Source organism: Otolemur garnettii, unplaced genomic scaffold (assembly GCF_000181295.1).
Source record: "Otolemur garnettii isolate 467f Iridium unplaced genomic scaffold, OtoGar3 scaffold00182, whole genome shotgun sequence".
NCBI lineage: Eukaryota > Metazoa > Chordata > Mammalia > Primates > Galagidae > Otolemur > Otolemur garnettii.
In genome coordinates, this window is record NW_003852577.1 from 2,374,736 (window position 1) to 2,384,777 (window position 10,042).

The 10,042-nt window shown below is 42.0% G+C and overlaps 1 protein-coding gene across 8 annotated transcripts in view; it reads right to left on the reverse strand.

Annotated features, from left to right (window-relative positions):
- The window catches only part of MPRIP (myosin phosphatase Rho interacting protein), a 167,978-nt gene that overhangs the window by 127,334 nt on the left and 30,602 nt on the right, over positions 1-10,042 (reverse strand). The window lies entirely within an intron of this gene.

Consider the following 10,042-nt stretch of genomic DNA (forward strand, 5'->3'; position numbering starts at 1 on the left):
ACACTGTACCCCATATTATTAATGTACACAGCTATGATTTAATTTTAGAAAAGGAAATAAAATGTATCAAAACTTGTGGGACACAACTCAAACAGTATGGAAAGGAAAGCGCATAGCACTAAAATGTTACATTAGAAAAGACAATGCCTGTAATTCTAGTTAGTGCTCATTGCTTGAGCTCACGAGTTCGAGACCAGCCTGAGCAAAAGCAAGACCCTGTCTCTACTAAAAATAGAAAAACTGAGGCAGGAGGATCACTTGAGCCTGAGTTGGAAGTTGCTTTGAGCTATGACACCTTGGCACTCTACCCAGGACAACAGCTTGAGACTCTGTCTCAAAAAAAAGAAAGAAAGAAAGAAAAGAGAAAAGGTCTCAAATCAATAATCTAAGCTCCCACAGCAAGAATCTAGAAAAAGAAGTACAAGATATACACAAAGCAAAGAAAAAAGACTAAATACTAAATATAAAAGAAGTCAATGAAATCCAAACAGTTTTTAAACAAAGGGCTGATGTTTAAAAAGATAATAAAATTGACAAATTTCTGGCAAGACTGGCAAAGAAAAGAGACTCCACAAAGTAACAGCATCAGAAACAAAATCCAGGGCTATCACTGTCCATCCTGCAGACATCAAAGGTTAACAAGGAGTACTATGAACAATTCTATAAACATTAACTTCACAACTTAGGTGAAATGGACCAATTTCTCCAAAAAGCGTAGATAATTCAGGATGGTGCCTATGGCTCAAAGAAGTAGGGCCCATATACGGGAGGTAGCAGGTTCAAAGCCGGCCCTGGCCAAAAACTGCAAAAAAAGAAAAACACAGATAATTTGAATGATCCTATAACCATTAAGGAAATTGAATAGGTACTTTTAAAAAACTCACAAAAAAGGGCTGAGTGCAGTGGCTCACACCTGTAATCCTAGCACTCTGGGAGGCCGAGGTGTGTAGATCACTTGAGCTCATGAGTTGAGACCAGCCTGAGTAAGAGCAAGACCCCATCTCTACTAAAAATAGAAAACCTGGCTCAGCACCTGTAGCTTGTTGAGTGGGGAGCCAGCCACATACACAGAGGCTGGCAGGTTCTAGCCCGGCCTGGGCCTACTAAACAACAATGACAACTACAACAAAAGGAAATAGCTGGGTGTTGTGGCAGGTGCCTATAGTCCTGGCTGCTTGGGAGGCTGAGGCAAGGGAATCACTTGGGCTTAGGAATTTGAGGTTGCTGTGAGCTGTGACGCCATAGCACTCTACCAAGGATGACATAGTGTGACTCTGTCTTAGAAAGAAGGGAAGGGAGAGAAGGGAAAAAAGAAGGGAGGGAGGGAGGGAGGGAGGGAGGAAGGAAGGAAGGAAGGAAGGAAAGAAGGAAACCTGAGGCAAGATGATCACTTGAGCCCAAGAGCTTGAGGGTGGCTGTGAGCTATGATGCCACAGATCTCTACTTCAGGGTGTCAGAGTGAGAGTCTCAAATAAATAAATAAATAAATAAAATCACAAAAAGGAAATCTATAAGCCCACATAGTTTTACTGGAGAATTCTATCAAATGTTTAAAGAATTAACACTAACTCTACATAATCTTTTTGAGAAAACAAGAAGAAACACTTTCCAATTCATTTTATGCAGTTTATATTACCCTAACACCAAAAGGAGATGGACATAATACAAAAATAGGAGTGGGGGGGGGGGGGACTTACAGACTCAGAATACACAGTAGCTCTTCCTTTACCCACAGTTTTGTTTTCCAGTTTCAATTACCTGCAGTAAACTGTGGCCCAACAATATTAAGTGGAAAATTCCAGAAATAGACAATTCATAAGTTTTAAGTTGCATGCCACTTTCAATAGTGTGGCAAAATCTCATGCTGCCCGGCTCTGTCCTACCCAGGAAGTGAATCGCCCCTTTGTCCAGGGCATCCACACAGCCACACAGTCTAACCAGCGCCCACCCAGTAGCTCAGCATCTACCTAAGCTGTGGGAGCCTCTGCAGCGTCAGTGCTTGGAGTCACCCTTATTCTACTTTGTATTGGCCCCAAAGTATAACAGTAGTAATAACAAAAAGAGGTCATAAAGTGGCTTCCTTTAAAAGAAAGGGTGGGGGTGGCGCCTGTGGCTCAATGGGTAGGGCACCAGCCCTATATACAAATGTGGCAGGTTCAAACCTGGCCCCAGCCAAACTGCAACAAAAAAACAGCCAGTGTTGTAGCTGGCGCCTGTAGTCCCAGCTACTCCGAAGGCTGAGGCAAGAGAATCGCCTAAGCCCAGGAGGTGGAGGCGTCTGTGAGCTGTGATGCCACCGCACTCTATCAACGGCAATAAAGTGAGACTCTGTCGGCTCGGTGCCTATGGCTCAAACAGCTAAGGCGCCAGCCACATACACCTGAGCTGGTGGGTTCGAATCCAGCCTGGGCTCGCCAAAAGAGGACGGCTACAACCAAAATTTAAAAAAAAAAAAAAATAGCCAGGCATTGTGGTGGGCGCCCGTAACTCCAGCTACTTGGGAGGTGGAAGCAAGAGACTCGCTTGAGCCCAGGTGTTGGAGGTTGCTGTGAGCTGTGACATCACAGCACTCTACTACCCAGGGCGACAGCCTGAGGCTCTGTCTCTAAAAAAATTTTTAGAAAAAGAAAAGGTAAAGGTTTTCAACTTAATAAGGAAAGAAAAAAAATCATAAGCTTAGGATGCTGTGGTCTATTGTGAGAACAAATCTTTTATCCAAAAAATTGTGAAGAAGGAAAAAGAAAATATATGCTAGTTTTGTAGTCAATCCTCAAACTACAAAAGTCAGAGCCACAGTGTGTGATATGCCTTTAGTTGGGATGAAAAGGCATTTAAATTTGTGGGTGGAAGACTTGAACAGAAATGGGTCCCAACTGACAGCAACCAGGTTTGGTACCACCATGAGAGTGTTGGAATTTGTCTCTTCCTAGTATTGCAGATGAAAAAATCCAAAAATGGAAAAAAAATTTCAGCAATATATTTATAAAATTATACATCACAGCCAAGTGGAATTTATTCCATGAATGCTAGTTTAATATTCAAAAAAACATCAACCCAAGGGAGAAGAGCAAGATGGCAGCCAAGTAATAGCTTCCTTGCAACCAGGCGCTGTGAGATTGGAGAGAGAAGACTCCAGGCATCTCTGGCTGGTGGGATCTGCCCAGAAACATCCCTTTGGGGGCACAGGAAGACAGCAAAAGACTGAACCCCCTAAGGAGGACAAAAGCAGTGGAGAACTGGCCAAGTGGTTGCGTGCATTTGTTAGGTAGGAGGCCACCCGCAGCTGTAACTACAGCAACAACAAGATTACAAGTAGGAAAGGCCTTACCTGTGGGCTGTTTTCTTCTTTGGACTTAGGCACTCAGTTGAGCTACCTTGGGACAACTTGGGCAAGAGTGTGAATGACTTTTAAGCGTTGTCTAGGGCCCCAGAATGAGCATTTGAGCCTGAATGAATATTGTTCGGCTGTGGGACACCGTGCAGCCATTGTGGAGGAACTGCCCCTGAAGGCCCTGCCCGAAGGGTTGCAATGCAAGGATCTGGCTGGGAGACCTTGGGCCAGTCATCTAGTTATCTGAGCAGCCCAAGGGCAGGGAATGAGACACAGAGATTTCAATGTTTGGCAGATTACAGCCATGGCCCTCAAGAGCCTAGAGTGAGATGGGTTTTGGCACACTGGATAAGCGGGTAGCCACTTCAGGAGAGATCCCAGCAAGAGTACTTACCTGGGAAACCTTCTACTTAGGCAAGGTTAATAGTTTAAAGGGTCTTTTAAGCAGGCTAAGGAAAGATTTAGGCTCTCAACCCTACGGGGTTTGAGAAATCAGCAGAAGCCTCCAGTCTCCATCTCATGCAGCTATATCGGCATTGTAATTAACATCTCATACCCCAGAAGATCATCTGTTGCCCAGACAATATTCAGCAAGTTATATATACTGCTTTGTTTTTAGTTTTGGCTTTTTCTTCTTTATTTCAACATTTTCCTTCGAGATTTCTCTTTTTGCTTTAGTTTTTTTTTCTTTTTCTGTTTTCTTCCTATTCTTTCTTCACGTTTCTAGTTTAAACACAATTTTACATTGTTGCCTTCTGTAACAATTAGAATTTCATTATTGCTAGTGTTTCTGCCCCTAGCATGTGGTTTTCCCCCAAAATTTATCCCGTAAGGCTTTTTGTTTATTTAGCTTTGATTTATAGAATTTTTGTCTTTCCTCTCTACTTGGTGGAGGTGGGGTACTGTGTCCCAACAGGCTGGCAAAGAACTGCTGACCTCAAGGGAACCACCCAACCCAGCACTCCCAGAGGTTGCCGGTTTATTTAAGGTTGGGTCAAAGTACCCTATTATACACCTATATTACTCCTATCTCCCTCTCTCTGTGCTTCTCTTTTTTTTTTTTTGGTCAATATTCCCTTTTACTCACCTCCTCTCCTTTCTCTTTTTTCTTTTTTTTAAATCTTTTCTCAATTGTCTTATTCTTCTAGACTTGAACAAAAAAAACTTATCAAAACCCTAGGCCAGTGGCACAGTAAATTAAAGAGCAAGAGGAAGTGAAAGGAAAATTAGGGCAAGAGAACAGATAAAAGAAAACACTCATGAGGAAGAATCAGCAGAAAAATCCTGGCAACGTGAAAAACCAGTCCAGAGCAACCCCCCAAGGGACTGTGACGTAGCTACAGCAGAGGATTTCACCTATAAAGAAATGTTAGAACTGACAGAAGGGGAATTTAAAATACAGACGATGAAAACAATGAAGGAAATTGCTGCAAATGTGGAAAATAGCCAAAAAACAATGAAGGAAATCACTGAGAAAGTGGAAAATAACCAAAAGGAAATCCAAAAACAGAAGCAAATAAAAAATGAACAATATGAAGAATATAGAAAGGATATAGAATTCTGGGAAGATGGCTGACTGGTAGCAACCTCGTCAGAGGCTCCTAAACAGAGGAAGAAAAACTGGACAGAATCGTACTCTATGAAGCCAAAGGTGGGGAGTTGAGCCAAGAAAGAAGTTTGGCAAGCCGTAACTCCAAGGAAGAGCACTCAAGAAAACAAATTTCAGGTATAAAGCCTATGGACTAGAAGACAGGAGACCCCTCCCCCAAGCAGGAGGTGCTGCGGCCTATCTGCAAACGAACAGGGAACAAAAAACCTCTCATTTTACTTCACTGGAGAGAGCTCCTAAACTCCAGGTCTCTTTCTCCAGGGAGATCCCACTTGTGAAACTAGATTCCACCCCACCAGGCATAAAATTGAACAGATATTTTACCCCACAAGTCCAAACTCCCAGTCCACCTTTCCACCTTGCATGGTGATCTAAAGTTCTGCCCCCTGCAGAGCACAGAATTGTTTGGTCTTGTCCTGAGAGATCTGGGCACAGTGTGGACCACCAACCATCAGGACAGAATCTGTGACTAACAGGAAAGAAACTAGGTGTATGAAGAAAGGGACACTCAGCAGGAGGAGGAGCAGTCCCCTGGTTATGACTATGCCCATACAGTGGTGGTGCTGACCCTCAATTTTGGCTGTGTCTGGTGGGACAGGATGCAGAACCCCAGGCGCTGACGGCACCCACAGCAGGAGAGTGGTTCCCCTGTATGAGTTCGGTAGACAGGTCTGGTCTCCAACCCCTGCTGGGCCTGTGAGCAGAGGCTTGCTAGGCATGGACTGAGACCTGAGAGCAAGGGTGTGCTCCCCTGATTCCAACATGTGAGGGCTAAGGCGTGGTCCCCTGTCCCTAGCAAGGCCAGTGAGCAGAGGCTTACCAGGTAAGGACTGACCCCTGTGGGCCAGATGCGGTGCCCTGACTCTAACAGAGCCTGTGAACAGAGGCTTGTCAGGTAGTGGACTGAGACTGGCAGGCGGAGGTGTGGTTCCCTGACTCAAATTGGTATGGCAAGCAAAGGCTAGCTGGGTGTGGACTGAGACTGGTGGATGGGGGGATGGCCCCTGCTCCAACTGGGCCTGTGAGCAGAGAAGCAAACAACAGTGTGGACTGAGTCTGGTGGGCGGGAGTGTGAATCCCTGGCTCCAATTGTGCTTAGAGACCCATGAACTCCTCTCTGTTGAGCAGGGTTTGCACTGCCTGAGACAATTTAATTGGAACCCATCTCTGGGGCTGCACTTGGGGACATTCTGAGGTTAACCTTCGAAGTTCTATAGTAGAAAAGAACTAAAGGGTGAGGGCTGGGCACTGCAGCTGTTTTTATATCTTCACAGTCAAGATTTCAACCTAATACTGTGGCTTATTAGGACAGGGTAGAAGTTGCCTGAAATCAAAACAGAGCTAGCTTGTGCAATCTCACCAAGTAGGTCCTCAGAGTCTTGAGCCAAAACTCTGAAAGGGGCCTTTCTAAGGTTGTAGGAAATAAGCCATAATTACAAAGCCTAGCACTTTGGTAAGGGACTATCTCTACTACCTAGGGAGCCCAATTCAATCTCATGCTCACCAGTTCTAATAACCAAATGGTGGAAAATAAACATGGTGCAGACCCAACAGAAGAACTCTGGCAGAACCAGAGTAGATCAACTCCACCAAGAAATGACAAAGGAGATACAACTGAAGATGCCATGCATAGACAAATGGCAGCAATGTCAGAAGTAGAATTCAGAATATGGATGGCAAATAAGATAAATAGAATGGAAGAAAAGATAGAAATTGAATTCCAAAGAGTAGTTCTAAAGTTGTCTCAAGAAATTAATGAATTCAAAACCCAAGTCACCAAAAATATGGACATAATGAGAAAAGAGATAGCAGAGCTCAAGGAAACAAAAAAGTTAGTTGAGGAACTCCAAAATACAGGAGGATCCCTCCGTAAAAAAGTTGACCAGGCAGAAGAAATGATCTCTGAAACTGAAGACAAAGCTTTTGAACATTCCCAAACACTCAAAGAGGCAGACAAACAGAGAGCAAAAACTGATCACTCCCTGAGAGAGCTGTGGGATCACTCCAAAAGATCAAACATTAGTCTTACAGGAATTCCCGAAGGAGAAGAGAATGGTCCTAAAGGGACAGATACTTTACTCCAAGAGATTTTGGAGAATTTCCCAAGTATTGCAAGAGATACAGAATTTCAGATAGCAGACAGTTTCAGACCACCAGCAAGACTCAATCTAAATAAAGCATCTCCTAGACACACTGTGATTAACTTTGCCAAAGCAATCTACAGATTTAATGCAATCCCTATTAAAGCACCATTGTCTACTTTAAAGAACTTGAAAAAATAGTACTTCATTTTGGGCGGCACCTGTGACTCAAAGGAGTAGGGCGCTGGCTCCATATGCCGGAGGTGGTGGGTTCAAACCCAGCCCCGGCCAAAAACCGCAAAAACAAAACAAAACAAAGTACTTTGTTTTATATGGAATCAGGAAAAATCTCAAATAGCAAATACATTACTCAGAAATAAGAACAAATCAGGAGGTAGCACGTTACCAGACTTCAGGCTGTATTATAAATCTATAGTGATCAAAACAGCATGGCAATGGCACAAAAACAAAGCAGTAGATTTATGGAACAGAACAGTGAACCAAGAGATGAACCCAGCTAATTATCACCATTTGATCTATCAAAAATATTCAGTGGGGGAAAGACTCCCTATTTAACAAATGATGCTGGGTGAACTGCCTGGCAACCTGTAGAAGACTGAAACTGGACCCCCACCTTTCACCATTAACAAAAATTGATTCTCACTGGATAAAAGATTTAAACTTAAGACATGAAACTATAAAAATACTAGAAGAGAGTGCAGGGAAAATACTTGAAGAAATTGGCCTGAGAGAATATTTTATGAAGAGGACCCCCCACCAGGCAATTGAAGCATCACCAAAAATACATTACTGGAATCTGATCAAACTAAAAAGAGCACAGTAAGCAAAGCAAACAGACAACCTTCAGAATGGGAGAAGATTTTTGCAGATCATGCTTCTGACAAAGGTCTGATAACTAGAATCTACAGAAAATTAAACCTAATCAATAAGAAAACAACAAATAAGCCCATTTCTATGTGGGCAAGAGACTTGAACAGAAACTTCTCTGATGAAGACAGGCGCATGGCCTACAAACATGAAAAAATACTCATCATCCTTAATCATCATAGAAATGCAAATCAAAACCACTTTGAGATACCATCTAACTCCAGTAAGATTAGCCCACATCACGAAATCCCAAAAACACAAATTTTGGCAAGCATGCGGAAAGAATTAAATGCTCCTACACTGCTGGTGGGAATGCAAGCTAATACGATCTTTTTGGAAAGAAGTATGGAGAACACTCAAGGAACTAAAAGTAGACCTACCATTCAATCCTGCAATTCCTCCACTAGATATATACCCAGATGATCAAAAATTATAACAAAGACATATGCACCACAATGTTTATTGCAGCTCAATTCATAATAGCCAATTCATGGAAACAGCCCAAGTACCCATCAACCCATGAATGGATTGACAAATTGTGGTGTATATACACCATGGTATACTATGCAGCCATAAAAAAGATGGAGACTTCACATCTTTTATGTTTACCTGGACAGAACTGAAACATATGCTTCTTAATAAAGTATCTCAAGAATGGGAAAAAAAAGTATCCATTGTACTCAATACTACTATGAAATCAATATATCATCACCTACACATTCATACAAATGGCAAAACATACTATAGTCCAGAAAGTAGAAGGGAAGAGGAGAGAGAGGGGAAGGGAGGGGGGATATGGGAAGAGGGAGGGCATTTGGGAGGACCTCACCTAATGTGCAAGATGCAATGGTACATTTCAAAATTATTATGAAATGAGTATAATTGCGATGGAAGTGTTACTTAGTTCAATGTAAGCATTTCACATTTTATATCGAAGCAGTACCCTGAACCCCATATATGCATCAGTGTACAAAGTTATGATTTACTAAAAAAAAAAAAGAAGAAAGAAAGGATATAGCAGAGCTGAAGAAACTAAAGCAGTCAATTAAGGAACTTAAAGATGCAATAGAAAATATCAACAACAGATTAGACCATGCAGAAGAAAGAATCTCAGAGGTAGAGGACAAAGCTATTGAGGTAACTCAGATAGTTGAAGAGGCAGAAAAGAAGTGAGAAAGCAGAATGTTCACAATTATGGGGCTTTATCAAGCGTTCAAAGATATAAGTTATAGGTATCCCAGAAAGGGAAGAAAAATGCCCCAGAGGAATGGAAGCCATACTAGAGAATATTATAAATGAAAATTTCCCAAATATCACCAAAGATTCTGACACACACCTTGCAGAGGGATATCAGACCCCAGGTCACCTAAACTCTAACAGAGCTTCTCCAAGACACACTGTGATAAACCTGTCCAAAGTCAAGACAAAAGAAAAGATTCTGCAAGTTGCCAGGAGTAAGTGCTAGTTGACCTACAGGGGCAAATCCATCAGGGTCACTGCAGACTTCTCTAATGAAACTTTTCAAGCAGAAGACAATGGTCATCTCCCTTTAATCTACTTAAACAGAATTGATGGAGAAATTAAATCTTCTACTGATATGCAAACACTGAGGAAATTTGCTACCACAAGACTACCTCTACAGGAAATACTTCAACCTGTTCTACATACTGACCGTCACAATGGACCACCAGCAAAGTAGCCCCCAGAAATTAAAAGACAGAACCTAGCTTCCAAAATGATGCAAAAGACAAAAGTAAGCAATGAACTTTCAGTAAATAAGATGAATAGAACACTACAACCCTTATCAATGATCTGAAGAAATGTTAATGGCTTGAATTCCCCACTGTAGAGGCACAGATTGGCTTGACTGGATTAAAAATCACAACCCATCCATTTGCTGTCTGCAGAAAACACATCTAATCTCAAAAGACAAATTAAACTCATAGCTAAGTTTTAGAAGACAATTTTTCAGGCAAAGGGAATCCAGAAGAAAAGTGAAGTTGCAATCTTATTTTCAGATACATGTGAATTTAAAGCAACTAAAGTCAAAAAAGACAAAGACAGTCACTTCACACTGGTCAAGGGAAAAATACAACAAGAAGACATTTCAATTCTAAATATTTATGCACCCAA